At 34.8% G+C, this 15,958-nt stretch overlaps 1 long non-coding RNA gene across 1 annotated transcript in view; it reads right to left on the bottom strand.

The window, feature by feature from the left end:
* Nucleotides 1–15,483, bottom strand: part of LOC135970892 (uncharacterized) — a 36,140-nt gene extending 20,657 nt beyond the window's left edge. Inside the window, exon 1 of the long non-coding RNA XR_012435308.1 lies at nt 15,285–15,483. This is a non-coding gene — a long non-coding RNA (uncharacterized lncRNA). The remainder of the gene's footprint in view (nt 1–15,284) is intronic.
* Nucleotides 15,484–15,958: the final 475 nt, after the last annotated feature.

Raw genomic sequence — 15,958 nt, 5'->3', positions numbered from 1 at the left:
TGAAAACAACTTAAGTGCCAAATAGAAGAATGAATAACTATTTACAGTATACAGAGAAATACCTTATGGTGATGAAAATGAATTAATTAAAGCTATGTATATTAATTTCTATAAATCATAATAACGTTTTTTATTATTATACTTTAAGTTCTAGGGTTACAGGTGCAGAACGTGCAGCTTTGTTACGTAGGTATACATGCGCATGGTGGTTTGCTGCACCCATCAACCTGTCACCTACATTAGGTATTTCTCCTAATGCTATCCCTCCCCTAACTCCCAATCCCTGACAGGCCCCAGTGTGTGATGTTCCCCTCCCTGTGTCTACGTGTTCTCATTGTTCAACTCCCACTTATGAGTGAGAACATGCGGTGTTTGGTTTTCTGATCTTGCGATAGTTTGCTGAGAAATATGGTTTCTGGCAACATCCATGTCCCTGCGAAGGACATGAACTTATCCTAATTTTAAGAGGAAAAAAGCTAAGAAAGAATATGCTCAGTAAGTTTCCATTTTAAGAAGATCAAAAACATAAGTTTAAAAATATTAAAGGATAAAAGGAAATGATTTTTAAAGTAAAATACAGGGTAGAATGACGGTTAAAAGAGACTGGGAAGGGTAGCAGGGGTGGGGAGGGGGTACTGAGTAAGGTTAACAGTCGCAAAAATATAGTTAGAATGAATAAGATCTAGTAATGGCTACCCCAACAGGGTGACAGCAGTCAACAATTATTTATTGTATATATAAAAGTAACTAAACGAGTGGAATTGGAACGTTCCTAGTGCAAATAAATGATAAATGTTTGAGATGATGGATACCCCAGTTCCTCTGATGTGATTATTACATATTCTGTGCCTGCATTAAAACATCACATGTACCCCACAAATATGTGCACCTACTATGTACCCATAAAAATTAAAAACGATACCATAGATCACTGATTATCCCTGGATTAGGAAGATAGGAATGAAATAAGTACTGAGAGAGCTTTAGCAGCTTGAGCAAAGTTCAATTTCTTAACTTGAGTGAAATATTCGTGGGTGTTTATGTTGTTATTTTGTTTTGTAAGTTATGAATATAAGTTCCTGTTATTGTGTGAATGAAATATTTTCTAATATTAAAAAGACAATCGACTATCAACCATTTTAAAGAACAAACAATAACAAGAAAGACACACACAAAAATGCGTCCACCTATTTCTAGTTCTGTTATTTTGAGTGAATTATTAAACTTTTCCAGACCTCCTTTCTCCATCTGTGAGATGGAAATAATGGGGGTGGTTGTGAAAATTAATAATAATGCAATTAAAGTAAGTATAATTATAATTAGTGTGTATAAAAATGAGTTCAATAAAGTCAAGTATATTCAAATATATTTAGTGAATAATTCATTTTTAAGTATAGTAAACTGACTACAGCTATTTTAATACGTTTTGTGTATAAAATACATGAATCTTTACATTTATCGTATTTTAATGATCCATGCAAAACTTACAATTCTTTTAAGAGTTTATTAAAGAAAAAAAAGTCTAACTTAGATTTTTTTTAATAGTATGACTACTAACATTTTCTTTTTACAATCCTCTATAATTTACACTTTGAAGTCCCTTATTTCCAAAATTATAACAGTGATAAATAAGGTTTTCCAGATAAATGCAACTAGTTTCTTTGTTCTCAATTTTAAAAAAATGTTACAAAGATATGACTTCGATAATATATTTGATTATCATGCTAGGAAAATATTTTTGAAAAATTATATTATATTTTATTTTTTTGAAGGGGAAGCTTAGTCATACGGACCAGTAGAAGATTTTCCGAAGTTATATGACATGAGGGAGAGAGTTCAGAATCCTGATTATCTAGTTCTTCTCACTGTATCTCTATCACCTATTAGTTTCAACTGACATCAAATGCCACCCAGTTAATATATGCCACTCAGTTTGTTATTCAATTACCTTTTTTTTTCAAATATTGATCACACAGGATGAGCAGCACTAATCTAGGCCCTGATAGACACAGCCATATCTCTAAGGAAAGAGAAAAAAGAAATAACTAGAGAGGAGAAGAGAAATTAAATAAGACTACAATTATACAGATTTGTGACTTTGGGGGAGAAAGGATAAAGAAGATGACTAGAGAAATGAAAAAGAGTTCTTCTGAAAAGATATTTATGTTGAAACCATGAGGGCTAATAGCTGTTAATTATTCAAAAAAGAAATGGTAGCCCATTTTATATTTATTTTAAGTACTCAGCAATATTTATTGAGTATTTATTATAGATCAGGTGCTGTTCTAAATTTGAATATTGACTTTGGAGCTGTGAGTAAAGCAACTAAATTTGCCTCATTATAAAGCTTACCCAAATAATGAGATAGGTATACAGACAATAAATAAATTAACAAATACACGTTACATTTGTTATGTGGTTTTAAGTGACAGACTGGATTAAGAAAATGTGGCACATATACACCATGGAATACTATGCAGCCATCAAAAAGGATGAGTTTGTGTCCTTTGTAGGGACATGGATGCAGCTGGAAACCATCATTCTTAGCAAACTATCACAAGAACAGAAAACCAAACACCGCATGTTCTCACTCATAGGTGGGAACTGAACAATGAGATCACTTGGACTCGGGAAGGGGAACATCACACACCGGGGCCTATCATGGGGAGGGGAGAGGGGGGAGGGGGGAGGGATTGCATTGGGAGTTATACCTGATGTAAATGACGAGTTGATGGGTGCTGACGAGTTGATGGGTGCAGCACAGCAACATGGCACAAGTATACATATGTAACAAACCTGCACGTTATGCACATGTACCCTAGAACTTAAAGTATTATAATAATAATAATAATAATAAAAAGAACTATGGAGAACAAAAAATAAAGCAAAGTAGAAAGATTTGAGAGTTCTGAAGGAGATGTACGTTAATACTATTTCATATTGAGTAGCCATTACCAGTACAGAGTGACAGGCAAGGTCAAATCCCTGAGGTTGGAGCATGGTTTCCAGAAACTGAAAGAGGACAAGCCAGGGGTATCTGAAGGCAATTAGGTCAGAGAAGAATGTAGGGCCAGATCATGTGGGGATTCATGGAGCAATGATGGACTTCGTCTTGTACTCTGCGCTAGATAGTTCCCATCAAGGAATTTTAAGAATAGCAACATGATCAACTTTACTGATTAAATCATAACTTTGCTGACTGTGTAAAGACTAAACTGTGGGGCGGGTGAGATGATTTATGAGTGGAGGGTTGGGCAGCTAATGAAATAATCTAAATAAGAGGTAACAGTGGTTTGGACCAGGATGTGGGGGTAGATATGGAAGTGCTGTGAATATAGACATGTTTCATAAACAGAGCCAAATACCGTAGTAAAGGACTGGATGTATAGTGTTACAGACAGAGGGAAATCACAATTTCATGGTATTTGGGTCACACAAACTGAACTGAGTGAGATGAGGGAGACTGCATGTTTAGGGGCCCGGTAGAGTTGTATTCAGTTATACAGGTTTAAGTCGCCTATTAGCCAACCAATTGGAGATGAAGAGTGGACAAATAAATATAGAAATATTGAGACAAGAGGAGATAAATATTTGAATGTTGTAAGCTTAATGAATTATTTGATGCTATTTAAAACCATCATCCTAGATGAAGTCACTTAGAGAGTGAGCACAGATAGAGAGGGCAAGAGACCCTGGGGCTCAGCTCTTGGTTAGTACATTTAGAGACTGAAGAAATACAGAGAAACCAGTAAAGAAACCTTTTAAAAGGGAGCCAGTTAAGCAGAAGAATGATGACTGTTTCAAATAAAATTGAAATACCTAGAGGTTTAAGAGGTTAAGAAACTATCAAGATCAAATGAGTTCATGACAAATCTTAAATTAGAATAAATAGTAAAATTATATTTTTATCAAGTGGATATATGGCTGCATAAGCACCTTTTTAGAATGCTATACAACATTAATGTGTCTATAATATCTGAGGTCATATTCCATAATCTTCAATAGGGTGTCTCTTACAGAGTACTGATTGATTTTAAGTCAACATTAGATTTTGATTCTTTTCTCAATGTACTTATAGATTTAAGATTAAAGGTCAGATTTTGAAAATAAATTGTTTTTATAGTATGCAATAATTTAATCATACAATTTTCAAATGAAAAATGTTCATATAGTCAAGATTTTTCTGTTTTTCTACTTGACAGATGTTTTAGTTTATCTTCTTATTCTGCTTTTTTTAGAGGGCTGTTGTAAAACTTGAAAGTCGTATCTCCCTTTTTTCTCTAGTTTTTCTGAAATGATTTCTTTTGGCCAAAAGACCATTTTCTTTAGTCTTTTGTAATTTGTTTCCCTTTCCTTTTTGATATTTCAATTTTTAGATAGTTATTTTTGTAGTTTAATAGTAGGCATCTTAATCATTAACAATCTATTTGAATTAATATCCACTTATTTTGTAGTCAATGTTTATAGAAAATCATAACCTAACATCTATTGTCAAGATATGTTCACATTTTTAATAAACTGTTAGATATCTAGATTAAGAGAATCATGAGCTCCAATATTTGCATAAGCATTTATATGAGGATGTTGGTTAACCTTAGAAAGTTCTGTAGGGAATGTTGATGAAACACATTGTAACATGGGTGACATTTTAGAGAATGGGTTACTTTCTCAATCCTGTTTATAAAACGATGCTAAATAGAGCATTGGACAATGTTTTCTTAACCAGTGCTTCTCAACCTACCTCTGCTGAGGAATTTTGTTTTTCAATTTGTTGTTTAACAAAGCTTTGTAAAATAGAGTACAAATGAACTACAAGAAAATAAATAAAAAGACACATAAAATGCAGTCCTGATTTTTATTATCAGATTCAATGGACATAAAGTTATTGGCCAAAGTTCTATAAAAACTTTTTAAACATATGTTCTCATTTCTTCAACTAATGTTCACTGTGGGTACCGGTTTATAGACGACCCTGTATAGGAAAATACTTCTACAAGGTCCCCTCTTCTTGAATTCCCTTTAAAAACACCGAATTTTAGAAGAATATGTTACATAAGATTATTAGAAATTATTTTTAAGGACCTGAAACCTATTATGCATGACTTTATAGAAAGACATGCTGATAATCGCAGTACAGTGTAGTAAGGAATACCAGGAGGTGTTATACCATTGAAGAGGGTGTGTGTTTCCTTCCTGCCAGCTAACCGGTAATTATTATAATAATGGAAATGCTTTTCATCATAATATGCTTCACATTTGTTTTAAACATCTTTCTTTGAAACCTCACAACAATCCTGTGAGGCTGACATGATTTTTCTTACTTTATAAGAAAACAGATACAGAAGTCAAGTGAATTTCCAAGATCACAAATCTCATGGCAGCAGTAGTGCCAGAACTCAGGTTTTCTGCCAACTGTTCTGTTCCAGGTTGATGTAATCATTATCACTTTGTTACGAAATTTGAATCGAGGAGACATTGAAGCCAATTAACAGAAGAGAGAGGCTGCAAAAAGGGATTTATTTATGATGTTTTGGTTTATTCATGCTGCATATAACGGGGGCCTCACGCTAATGAGAATGATTTAGGGTAGAATTCAGGCTGTTGTAGTAATTAATGCAGAGGTTAAGCCAGGATAATTCTGGGCAATACTATGGCATTGTATTCCCTTTGGAAGAACTCCAGGGCTGACATTGTACTACACAAACATAGGCCTTCAAGTAGAAGTACAAGTCCTAGGTTAGGACAATAGATTTAGCTAGCTTTCCTGGAACCAAGTCTATTATATTTTATTTTCCTCTTTGGAATAGACTTTTAGGAATTTCAATAATAGGTTCCACTCTATTTTGTGGTAAAGTGACATAATGGAGTGCGAGTTAACACAAGATTTTCAACATTCACCAAGATGATGCTTTATTGCTTTTTTTGGTGTTTAAACCACGAGATAAAGAAGAAAATATAAACTTGGAAAAAAAGACAACCCTTAACCAGAAATTATAGTGATTGACATTGGTGACTTGCTAATAGGACTGATATAGTAGGTAATAATATATTGGTGTGTTTGTGTGTGTGCCTGTGTGTGTAAGGGAGGGGTTAGCTCAGTTATACGAGTGATGCCAAATACACCATGCTTCAAGGATGCTGGATTAAAGATATTACCTATTTGAACAAATAAATGCAACTTGAGAGGGAGTCAGTTCTGCAGTGTATTAATTCCTTAATGTCTTGTCCTTAAATAGATTCTCACCTCACTGAAGCAAGACTAGTAAATAAGTTTTGAAGATGACGATGAAACAGAATAAATTAAGGAAGAAGAAAAAGTGGAGGGAAATCTCCCAGACTGCTCTGTCTTCAATGTTCCTTTGAACTTTCTCCCCTACTGCACTCTACATTTTAATGACTCGACTGTTCACCATTTGTGCAGGAACATACCCTCGATGTGCTCAGGAGTGATGCGTATCTTACATGAGACAGACCACCCAGCGAAATACCAATCCAACTTGGAGTTTGTGAAGTATTATCCATTTGTCTAAAATTTACTGTGTTAAAACTCATAATACTTTGTTAGTTGGTTATGTCAAATTCTTATTGTAATATAAAGCTTTAAGTAAAATGTGAATCAATTGACAATATCCAATACCAAAAAGACCATAAAAACCTTTTTCAGAAATACAAGGGACTTACAGCCTTGCCTTGGTCAGGAAAAATTGTATATACCAGAGGATAAAGATAAAAAATAAAATAAGTGTGTATTTCTTCATTTATTCTGTACCCATTCAACATTGTGACAAGCATAACAGATCTACAATTCTTATATGCTTTTTGCTATATTTCCCCTCTCAATATATCATTCTTTTTTTTTTTTTTTTTTTTTTACAATTTTTACAAATGGAGACAGAGGCAGCTTATTAAAACCAACTATTCCCAGGTTTATTTGTAAAGATAGTAAGACTCATCTGTGCTGGTCCAGAGATGTTCTGTTTTTCACAGAAGCATTAAATTTTGGGACTAATGGGAGCAAGACAGATTATCTCATCTTGTCAGTTATTAGCTGCAGCAGTACTAAAACAAATTTAAACTGGTAGATTTCCTTCTCAGGGTTATAACAAATACTAAATTAGGTTATGTGTTTTGTTGTTCAGAGGCATACAAATATTTGTATATAATCATTGGGGTGCTGGCATTGATGGGATCAATTATGCATATTATATTACTGAATCATCTTCACATGTGAATCTATTAAAATGATATAAATTGAAAAAATAATAAACATAATTCTGGATGTGAGCAGTCAGCATCAAAGTAGAGTAATTGGATGCATATATGTGTGTATAAATGTATGTGAATTCATATGTATACATATACACACAAAGAGAGGAGTTGAGAAGAGACAGAGAAATGAGATGGAACTTTAAAACATGAGAAATCATCTCATAAAAGTGCTTATTTTTAAAATGAAGACATTTAGGCTATGAGAGAGTAGGCCGAGGTGGGGCGGATCACGAGGTCAGGAGATCCAGACCATCCGAGCTAACACGGTGAAACCCCGTCTCTACTAAAAATACAAAAAATTCTCCGAGCGTGGTGGCAGACTCCTGTAGTCCCAGCTACTCGGGAGGCTGAGGCAGGAGAATGGTGTGAACCCGGGAGGCAGAGCTTGCAGTGAGCCGAGATCACGCCACTGCACTCCAGCTTGGGCGACACAGCGAGACTCCGTCTCAAAAAAAAAAAAAAAAAATTGACCAAGGTCCCAAATAACAGCCTGTATTAGTATGCCCACTTAATGCAAATGACAATGACAATCAGGTATGGAGAGGAGAGAGAGCAAAAGAGAGAGAAAGAGACAGAGACAGAGACAGAGACAGAGACAGAGAAAGAGAAAGAGAAAGAGAGACAGAGAGAGAGAGAGAGAGAAAGAGAGAGAGGTGGAGACTGGAGTTTGGGACCAGGGGAATTTAATAATGGTTGTAGAATTATAATTAGCATAAGAACATTTATTATATGTTTTCATGTTATAGAGGGTTTTCCAAGTACTAGTACTTTATTTTTATGCCTGATACAGTCAAAGATAATTTTTACTAAGTCATATTCTTACTTACATAGACAATGGTTTTTAAAAATATGCATCTCAAAAAATCTTGTTTGAATTTATTCAAAGAAATTACATCTTCTGGCCTCAAATACTGTCATTCAGAATCTTGCATTTTAAAAATGTTTAACTATACTTTAAATTTAGTAATTACAGCATTATATTGATCCAACATATTTGATGATTTAGGCTGTAATTTTTAAAAACGCAGTAACTCAGGATCATTATTCGGAATTAAAACCCACATTTGTGGTAGGCTGTAGACGAACTGATCTACTTGGTTACATTTGGATCTGCATTTGGGTCCATTCTTGCCCTTTCCCTTTCCTGCCGCTGCCCACTTAATTTCCCTCATCAGATATTTTCTCAGAGGGCAGTCCCTGAACAGGATCACATGAAATACTTTGTAATTTACAAATTGTATTTACACTTAACAAAATATGCACTCTTGGGTGGGGTTTAAAATTTTAGCATAAATTTCTCCGATAATATTAATACAGGAAATAATTTGTGACATCTCATTCTAGTAGATATAAACACTACCAATTCAGTTATTTTTATTAAGCAGTGAAAGAGAAAGAGAGAGAGGAAAAGAGAGAGAGAAAGAGAGGAAGGAAGGAAGGAAAGAAGGAAGGAAGGAAGGAAGGAAGGAAGGAAGGAAGGAAGGAAGAAAGGAAGGAAAAATTTAATATAATGCTTTTCTGGCTATTATTTTCATTTTACAAGACAGGTGAAATGGAAAAATATAATGCTCAAAGACGAATTTTTATTTTGTGAAAGTTAATGTTTTTAACATACAAACTAGTTCTAGATTATTATTCAAGGCAGATTTCAAAGTTCTCAATATTGAAAATTTTTGATTGATAGAATGACAGATAAGCCAATTGTTTCTGACAAGACTTGTACAACATCTTATTTTTTACAATTCTGAAGGTTTTGTAAAATGCCAATTAGTGTTCAAATCCCATTAATAAATTAATTAGAATGTAGTTAAAATCTGCCACAGAGATTGTAAAACAAACAAATCAAACAACTCATCACTATCTACTCTTGATAATAAAGAAATTTTCATTTGGCTCAAGGGAGTTGGCACATTACTAATTAGTATTAATTCAGTTGTTCCTTTGTTGTTTAATAATAAATTTACTATGACCCATATTATATCTTAGAAACAGAAACTAAATAATTTATTCCTCTTTCTTTTACTGATTCTCACACTTCCCTTTTTCTTTCTAACTACAGGCTTTTAGAGATATAAACCAGATCAAATTTTTCCATATTGTCTTTTAAATCCTGGCGTGACTTTGTATCAGTTAGAATTGCTTAAGTAGAAACTATTAAAGCAAATAAAAATGAAGATCAGATTTGAAAAATCCCTGAGCTAACCAAGCCATTTAGGCCTTGAAAATAACTTTAACCTTGCTTAAGTTGCCAATGTAGGGAGAAAACTTGGGTCATTTCTTGTAAATGCCTGTATTACAGGAAAACAGAACTTAAGCTTGACCAATAAGAGGAGGCCAGATAACATGATTACAGAACAAGGGATTTTTCAGTGGGATGTAGCAAATAAGGCAGTTTCATGATGCTTATCAATTAAATATTTTCTTTGTATTACCTTCCGATTCATTCTGTAAAAGTGTATCCTTTATGTTTTTTCAATGGCATTGAAGAACCACTTCCTGTTTAGAGCTGTCCTATTCATGGATTACTGTTTGTTTAAATACATTATATAAATTATATTTACCTCAGTTTATCTTTTTAATACAACTAACAAATATTCCAAATTTGACCTGCTTTGAAAAGTATTGAATGTATTATCTCACATAAGTGGAATCCCACACACAGTGACATTTTCAGGCAGGTTGATTAAGTGGCTCATTGTTTTCAAAGACCCAGGTTCTTCTCATAACTCTGAAATACACTGGATTAAAGTAACCTATAAGCTTGTTCCTCTCTTGATTTCAAGATACTATCTATCACTGCTGCAGATTTTCTTACTCATCATGCAACATTAAGGGTAGCCACAAATAATTTGATGTTTTCTTCATCTTGAGATGACTTCTATGTACCATCCCCTTGAATCTGGGTGACAGCTATGTCTACTTGAACAATGGAATATGGCAAAAGTGAATCTGTGATTGCTCCTAGACCCAAGCCTTAAAATACTGGTAGCTTCTACTTTGGCTGTCTTTGAACACTTGTTTTTGCAACCCAATGGCCATACTGTGCAAAAGTCTAATACGCCCGAGTACAGGCCCCTGTGAAGAGCAACCGTGGCTAGCTGAACTCCCAGGGAACAGCCCGCACCATCTTATGATTCATGTAGATTAGTATCTTAAATGTGAATCTTCCGTTCCCAGTCCAGCTGCCCAGCTGAAGACACATGGAATGGACATGAGTTCTCCTCACATCGTCTTTCCCAGATTACTGGTTTGTGAATTAAATAAATGACCATTGTTTAAACCATTGCTTTGTTCTTTTGAAAAAAAAAAAATGGGAGGGAACGAGTGTTTGTGATGCAGCCATTAATAATCAAAACAGTCATATCTCTCAAGAGATAGAAAAATATAAGTCCTTATATTCAGTGTGATGGGACAAACATAGGCCTACTGCTCACCCCTGAGTCACTCAGGAAATTCCAAAGCCAACTGTCTTTACCTAAACTAAGTCTCCTACTAAAGTTGAGATGAGGTCAGTTTCCACAGATGCACATGGCATATGGAGCAGTGCTAGGTTCAGTAAGGAGGAAGATGAATTGGTGGCAGACAAATAATCTGTAGGGTCCACTGCTAACTACATACTTTCTTTTAAAAAGAGAAAATTTTCAGATACTGTTATTAAGACAGAGATTTGAAACTTTTATAAATTGTCCTTAGGTTGTAAAGATAAAGAGGGACTATTAGAGCAAATGTTAATTCATCAAAGAGCATGTTAAAATTGAGGCTCCATCGTTTGAGGCCTTTATTCTGAGAAAATAGATGATTCGGAGGCTTACTACAAGATAAAAACAACGACACTTAATGGTTATCTCTTTAAAAAATGGGATGAAAAATGTCTGAGCCCTTATGCAAAAAAAAAAAAAAAGAAAAGAAAGCTGGCTTTAAAGTGAATTTTGAGAACATTCCTTCTACAAAGCAGATATCTGGTGCTTCACACATACTTTCCCAATAATCCTAGGGCAGACCACAAACAGCGAGATGGTGAAGTTCCTAGACTGGTATACACTTTCTACATGACTTTAGGAAAGTTGTCTAACTTTACTAGCTTCTTTTATCCATTTAATAATAATTTATTGAGCACTTAGGCTATAATAGGCACTGTACCTTCATCTATAAAATGAAAATAATCATACTTCTTTTTTTTTTTTTTTTTTTGAGACAGAGTTTCTCTCTTGTTGTCCAAGCTGGAGTGCAATGGCACAATCTCGGCTCACCGCAACCTCTGCCTCCTGGGTTCAAGTGATTCTCCTGCCTCAGCCTCTCCAGTAGCTGGGATTACAGGCACGTGCCACTGTGCTTTGGCTAATTTTGTATTTTTAGTAGAGACGAGATTTCTCCATGTTGGTCAGGCTGGTCTCAAACTCCCGACCTCGGGTGATCTGCCTGCCTCAGCCTCCCAAGCATACATCTTTTAAAAGTTTCTCTGAAAATTATATGAAGTCCTCTTTGTAAAAAAAAAAAAAAAAAAAAAAAAAAAAATAGTACTTTTATAACAATGTTTGAATATACATCACATATTTTAAATTTCTGTATAACTATAGAATGAGATAATAATAGCAGAAAGCCAAGTACACCTTCAAGGTTTTACAAAATGTTTTAACTGGTAGCAAATTCAAAGAGTAAAGAAATCCATTATTATCAAAGCAGAAGATAGTCCACACAGTAAGGGTACTGTGAAATAACAGGGATGGCTGGAGCCACCTTCATACACAACATGAGAATTTGAAGCAAAGTGGTTCATCTTTCTGTTACCCATGTAAGAAAGAGGTTATTCCAGATACTGTAAAACCAATTTCATTACCTTGAATTCTAAGAGGCTGCAATTATTTTAGGCTATAACAAAATTATTATTAAATCAAGTTTTTAAAAAATAAGTCCACTGAAAATTGAGAATACTTTATAATTCTCTGATTTTAACTAACTTTGTCGGACTAAAGAACAGCCAGACCTAGTGTCTTTAAAATCACTTTTTAAATATAGGTTTTATTTTTCAAATTGATCTCAGCTCTGTTCCAAATGACTCTGGTCCGCAGGACTGACAACATATCGGAGAGAGTTTTGCATTTTAGATGACGGGTTTTTTTTTTTTTTTAATTTATTTATTATTATTATACTTTAAGTTGTAGGGTACATGTGCATAACGTGCAGGTTTGTTACATATGTATACTTGTGCCATGTTGGTGTGCTGCACCCATCAACTCGTCATTTACATCAGGTATAACTCCCAATGCAATCCCTCCCCACTCCCCCCTCCCCATGATAGGCCCCGGTGTGTGATGTTCCCCTTCCTGAGTCCAAGTGATCTCATTGTTCAGTTCCCACCTATGAGTGAGAACATGCGGTGTTTGGTTTTCTGTTCTTCTGATAGTTTGCTAAGAATGATGGTTTCCAGCTGCATCCATGTCCCTACAAAGGACACAAACTCATCCTTTTTTATGGCTGCATAGTATTCCATGGTGTATATGTGCCACATTTTCTTAATCCAATCTGTCACTGATGGACATTTGGGTTGATTCCAAGTCTTTGCTATTGTGAATAGTGCTGCAATAAACATATGTGTGCATGTGTCTTTATAGCAGCATAATTCATAATCCTTTGGGTATATACCCAGTAATGGGATGGCTGGGTCATATGGTACATCTAGTTCTAGATCCTTGAGGAATCGCCATAGTGTTTTCCATAATGGTTGAACTAGTTTACAATCCCACCAACAGTGTAAAAGTGTTCCTATTTCTCCACATCCTCTCCAGCACCTGTTGTTTCCTGACTTTTTAATGATCGCCATTCTAACTGGTGTGAGATGGTATCTCATTGTGGTTTTGATTTGCATTTCTCTGATGGCCAGTGATGATGAGCATTACAAACCTGAGAGAAACAAGAAATGGGGAAAGGATTCCCTATTTAATAAATGGTGCTGGGAAAATTGGCTAGCCATAAGTAGAAAGCTGAAACTGGATCCTTTCCTTACTCCTTATACGAAAATTAATTCAAGATGGATTAGAGACTTAAATGTTAGACCTAATACCATAAAAATCCTAGAGGAAAACCTAGGTAGTACCATTCAGGACATAGGCATGGTCAAAGACTTCATGTCTAAAACACCAAAAGCAACAGCAGCAAAAGCCAAAACTGACAAATGGGATCTAATTAAACTAAAGAACTTCTGCACAGCAAAAGAAACTACCATCAGAGTGAACAGGCAACCTACAGAATGGGAGAAAATTTTTGCAATCTACTCATCTGACAAAGGGCTAATATCCAGAACCTACAAAGAACTCAAACAAATTTACAAGAAAAAAACAAACAACCCCATCAAAAAGTGGGCAAAGGATATGAACAGACATTTCTCAAAAGAAGACATTCATACAGCCAACAGACACATGAAAAAATGCTCATCATCACTGGGTTTTTTTTTTTTTTTAATTTATGTAAGCCTTTATGCTCTTTCTTAAAGGCTTTTCATAATTTGCCTATTGCCCTTTCATTTATCCATTCATTCACTTTCACACTTACTTATGAGCATTATGCTATATACTGAAGAAATTTTTTCAGTAAGGAACCAAACTATTTCATCAGCTTTCAGGGCATGAGGTATGTAATTTTAAATCAATATCCATAATGGAATGAGCAAAGTGTCTTCACGTTCTACATCTGCCTCGTTTATACCCAGATTATAATTTTCCTTGATTTCACATTTAATTTAATCTGGATAAATGCTGTAAGTAGAAGTTTTAACTAGCATTAGAGTTACTTTACAGATGCAAACATACACATACCATATGTGCATATAATTTTCATTCATCTTTGTTTTAAAAAAATTACATTGATCATTTTCTGTTATAATCCACTACATGATTCCTTGAAATGTGTTTCAAGGTAAATTTAGAGTTATTTGACAATACCTATTTTTATTTTTATTTTTTTTGCAACTGAGAAAGAAAGCCCTTGACCTCCCAGAGAATCTTTTCTTATGCAGTGGCTGCAATTTGTCACTCCTGGGTGATTTAGATGGAAACAATAGCAAGTGGCTTTGAAGAACTGTGGTGGGCAATAAAAGGTTAATTTTCTCAAAATGGAAATCTCTAGCTGTCCCTGTGATAACTGAGAGGGCTGTAGAGATAAGTGTTTGCGTGGCAATGAAGAGAATATTCTGAACATTAAATTAGAGTTTTGATAGGCTTATTTATGACCATGTTTACTGCAGGGATGGTAAAAATGAATTAAAGAAAAGTGCACATACCATACTGAACTGACCTGCTCTTGATAATGATGAAACCCTTTGGATTTTATACTGTGGGCTTAACCAGCAGTGCTCCCCAAGGAAATAATTACTCCAAAGAGAACTTTTGCCCAGTCAGTTATTGAATTTTGTTCACATATGGAAGAACCGAGCTTACCATGAGGAGGCCACCTCTGCAGCAAGTGTCTGTTTTAAAAGAAGATTCAGGTTCAGGTCCCTTACTAGTCCTTATAGCTGAGAAACTTGAACACGTTATTTTGAAACCCAGCATTGTCATCTGTAGTAAGAGTGTTGGTGGTACTATTAAGCAATCTAGAGGTGTTTGACACTCCCCAAAATGCAGATAAAAATAAGAGCAAGATTGCCCTATCATGAGGAGAAATGAAAGGCACCGAGATTGAAGATTTACTGTTTACATTTAAACACACTCGAGTTTGAGTACTACATCTGTGGCTTAACAATTACCTCCAATCAGTCTTGTTAATTTAGCAGTCTACAGTTTAGTTTCCTGAAATGTAAACTGTTGGTTTTTAGCAGGATTGGTGAGAGGATTAAATGAGATAATTAATGTAACATGATGAAAATGCTTTCTAGCACATTGTAAGCACTTAAAATAAATGTTAACTAATAGCAGTTATTTTATTTTATTTCAGTTAACCAAAAGGTTAATTAGAAGCTTAGTTGGTGAGTCAAGAATGAATGGAAGAGAAGAAAAAATAGTTACAAAGGCCAATGTTACCCATGTTGTTAAGAACTGAAAATGTCATCCGGGGAAACGCAACCATCTTCCTGACATCTAGATCCCTATACCGAAGGCGATAACATTAGGATACGTAAGTCTGATGTTGTGAGAGAGATTTGAATACTTCACATAATACGCCTTTCTTTTGTTATGCTCTTCAGGCAGTCATCTATTATCTGGCTTTCCAATGGTTTGCCTAGAGAAAAAAAAAATATGATGATCTTTAGAGACCCAAATGAATATCTGATCTAGATATTACAGTCTTCATTGAAAAGAATACACAGATCTCTGATTGTATATGTAGTCTTCTACATGTTTCAGTAGAAGTCAGTTATTTTAAGCGTTATAGCCTCTAAGTATACAATAAAATTTCTAAACTCTCAAACTAAGGATATGACTTGGGATGGGCTGAATACATTAAAACGTGGCTTCCATTTAGGGATCCACTAGAAAAACCACGGCACTCATCTAACTCATTGCATAACTCTAAAACTAGAAGCCTGTTTTCCCGTGACCAGTGGTTTAGTTAAGACTGATGAGAGAACATAAGTGAAAAATATTGGTTTTAGTTATAAAGTAAGGATGATAAAAATTTCATTGTGTTTAAGAAAGTTACTAGTTGAATCTAGGACTCTTAGGAAAGAATTTATCTGCCACGTTCTGGCAATGAA

Source organism: Macaca fascicularis, chromosome 5 (assembly GCF_037993035.2).
Source record: "Macaca fascicularis isolate 582-1 chromosome 5, T2T-MFA8v1.1".
NCBI lineage: Eukaryota > Metazoa > Chordata > Mammalia > Primates > Cercopithecidae > Macaca > Macaca fascicularis.
This window is presented reverse-complemented; position numbering and strand designations above follow the sequence as displayed.